The 3,528-nt window shown below is 35.8% G+C and overlaps 1 pseudogene; it reads right to left on the reverse strand.

Moving 5' to 3' along the window:
- Positions 1 to 1,973: 1,973 nt before the first annotated feature.
- LOC103743178 lies at positions 1,974 to 2,390 on the reverse strand (annotated as a pseudogene).
- Positions 2,391 to 3,528: the final 1,138 nt, after the last annotated feature.

The raw sequence follows: 3,528 nt of genomic DNA on the forward strand, positions 1-3,528 counted from the left end.
TGAAGGAGAAGTAAAGGCAAGAGTAATTAGCATTACAAGTTCTAGACAAGGAACTAGAAAAACGTCAGAACAGGACAATTTTCAAATGTTCATATGAGAGTCCATTGGAATTTCTTGACAAAGGCTTCCAAAAGCATCCTTCTATTGGGTTCTTCCTCATTTTTTCTTTTGTCTTCCAAGGCTGGACTCTAGAGTGATGGATTCAGGATTTAATGCACCTATTTTAATACATGCATACAGTTCTCAAAGATCAAAGCTATCCTCCATTTACACACCTTTCCCGAACCCTTCTCAACATGTACCAAATACACTTCTATAGTCAGCTTATCTTTGTAAACTTCCATGTATGATACAGGATATGTGGAACTTGTTTTTATGTGTCTGGTTTATTTCACCTAACATCAGTTCTTCCATTACTATGTATTTTGTTGCAAATGAAAAAGGCTTCATTTTTTGTGACTGAATAATTTTTTTGTATTTGTGTCACATTTTCTTCATCCATTCATCTAGTAATTGTGACTTACACTGATTTTTTTATTTTAGTTATTGCGAAGAGGGTTGTCATAAAAAGAGACATATAGGTTTTTCTTTAGTATGTTGATTTAATTTCATTTGGAAATATATCCAAATGTAGCAAAGCTGAATCACATGGCAAATTTATTTTTAGAGTTTTGAGGAACCTCCACACCAGTGGTAATAATTTACATTCCCAATAAAACTATATGAGAGCCCCTTTGTCTTCATATTCTCAACAGTATTTGGTATTATTTTATATTATGTGTTCTAGCTGTAGTTGGAAGGAATCTCACTGTAGTTTTGAATTGTGTTTCCCTACCGCTGGCTAACAATATTGAGCTTTTGGAGCTTTTGTTTCTTATACATTTTGTTAATTGTATTTCTGCTTTTGAGAAGTGTATGTTCAGGTTACTTGCCAAATTTTAGAATTGATTCATTGTAGGAATGTTTTTGCTCTTGTTTTTGAGTTCCTTATATTCTGGATATTAGCCCTTTGACAGAAGAATAGTTAGAAAATATTTTTACCTATTATGTAGGTTGTCTTTTCTCCGTGGTAACAGTTTCCTTCTCTGAATAAGCATTTTCCTTATCTATTTTTTTCCTTTTTTTTCTTTTTTTTCAGGTTTCATCCTTTCAGTTAGCTCCATGAAGGACATCCTAAACACTACATGAGACACAACAGAACATTTTTTCTTTCAGTATTAGAAAATGACATTCACAAACATTTTAAAGCTCTTCTATATAATCATGGTGGCGATCTTGAAGTAAAAAAAAAATCTGTAAATAATTTTCTTGACACAAATTGCTTATAGCTACATTCATAAATTACTTTCTGGCCATAGTAAACATCATGTAGAAGTTTTTAAAATGTCTCTAGATACATATTAATTAAAAAAAAAACACCAGTCTGGCCACATGTTTTTTTCCAGATGCAATAATCCTGAGAGCCCAAACAAAAATTCTGGTAAAAGGATAAATATTGGGACTCTGCAAATGTCTCAAAATTTGTCTTTTGATGGGTAAAAAATATTTCAAGAACACATGGAGCTTTCCTAAAAGGTCTTTAACAAGCTACCTTGGGAGCTCAATTCAAAAACAGAACTTGATGTATTAAAACAGATGTTTCATCGCAGCTCCAAAAAATCTTTATAAATACAGGAATTTGGAAGGACGATCGTGGATCAGAAATGTTATTCCTTGTGTATATTGTGTGCAGGCCTCATCTCAGTTGTCATAATTGCCTCTGTAATTCCCTCCTGAGTAGCCGTCATAGCCACCCTGGCTTCTGGGAAAAAGAGTAACTGTTTTATAAGAATATACTCTACATGGCAGACAGAAACATTAAAAACAGTATGCAAGCCAGGCCTGGTGGTACACGCCTTTAATTCTAACACTCGGGAGGAAGAAGCAGGTGGATCTCTGTGAGATCGAGGCCAGTCTGGTTTATGCAGCAATTTTCAGGCCAGCTTGGCATACAGGGAATCCCTGACACCATAGTCTCTGGACCGACCACTTCATAGCCCTGGTCCCCACCACCTCTAGAGTAGCTGTGACCATGCCCAAGGGCCCCAAAGGCACCACCTCCGGTTCCCCTGGCAGACTTGCCTGCATGGTCCACACAGATCTGATGCCCATTCAGGGACTCTCCATTAATGGCTCTCGTGGCATCTGAAGCATCCTCTGGCTTGGTGAAGGCAATGAAGCCAAAACCCCGGGATTGCTGAGTCTCCAGGTCCTTGACAACAACCACCTCAGAAATAGGCCCAAAGCTGCTGAAGTGGTCTTCAAGTGCCTGCTCATCGGTGTTGAAGTTGAGCCCTCCCACAAAGAGCTTTCCTTCTTCTGAAGTCATGGCAGAAATTTCAAGTTCTGGAAATCAAAGATCACAATATTTGGAGAATCGGCAGGCTTTAAGGAACAAAGAGAGCAGGGCTTTTATTGTTTTTTTGTTTGTTTTTGTTTTTTGGCTTTTTTATATTCATATACACTTTCTATATTATAAAAACAAATCAAAAGGGATTATTGAGTACATTGCATAATAATGTAAAGCTACCAAAGGTTTAGAAAATGTAGGAGAATAGCTTAAGGATCTGTAGCTAAGCAAAGTTTTTTATAGACTTTATATCAACTATGTGACCCATAAGGAATAAATGGATAAACTACATTTCATTAAAATTAAAATCTCTTATTCAACAAACCAGAATATTAAGAACATGGATATAGAAGGGATAGACTTGAAGAAAAATGTTTTAACTGCTTAAATTATGTATCCACCAGATTACTAGTATGTATGATATGAATAGTAGGGGACTTTGATACCTCACTGTCTCCATTAGACAGGTCAACTGGATAAAGAAAAAACAGAGAGACATCTGAATTAAATGATACCATACATCAAATGAACCTGACAGACATCTTTTGAATAGTCCACACAAGCACTAAAGCATACACTTTCTGCTCAGCATGTCATAGAACTTTTCCAAAAATTGACAACATACTGGGCCACAAAACAAAACTCAAGAAATATAAAGAAATTGAAATAATTCCATGCATTCTATCAGACCACAATGCAATAAAGCTCAAAAATAAAGCCCTAGTCACTACTTGAACTCATGGCAATTGAACAAGACACTCCTAAACAATCAGCAGGTCAAAGGGGAAATTAAGAAAGAAATAAAAGAATTCATGGAATTCAACGAAAAGGGCAATACAATAGAACCCAATCTCTGGGACACATAGAAAGCAGTCCTAAAAGGGAAGTTCATAGCTCTAAGTGCCTACATTAAAAAATTAGAAAGAGCACAAATAAATGACCTAACACTGCAACTCAAGACCCAGGAAAGGCAAGAACAAATGAAACACAAACCCAGCAGAATAGAAGAAATGACAATAATCAGAGCAGAAATTAATGAAATAGAAACAAAGAAAACAATACAAAGAATCAATGAATCTAAGAGCTGGTTGTTTAAAAAGCTAAACAAGATAGACTGAACCTTAGCCCAGTTAAACAAA

This window comes from Nannospalax galili, unplaced genomic scaffold (genome assembly GCF_000622305.1).
Source record: "Nannospalax galili isolate Female #2095 unplaced genomic scaffold, S.galili_v1.0 scaffold280, whole genome shotgun sequence".
NCBI lineage: Eukaryota > Metazoa > Chordata > Mammalia > Rodentia > Spalacidae > Nannospalax > Nannospalax galili.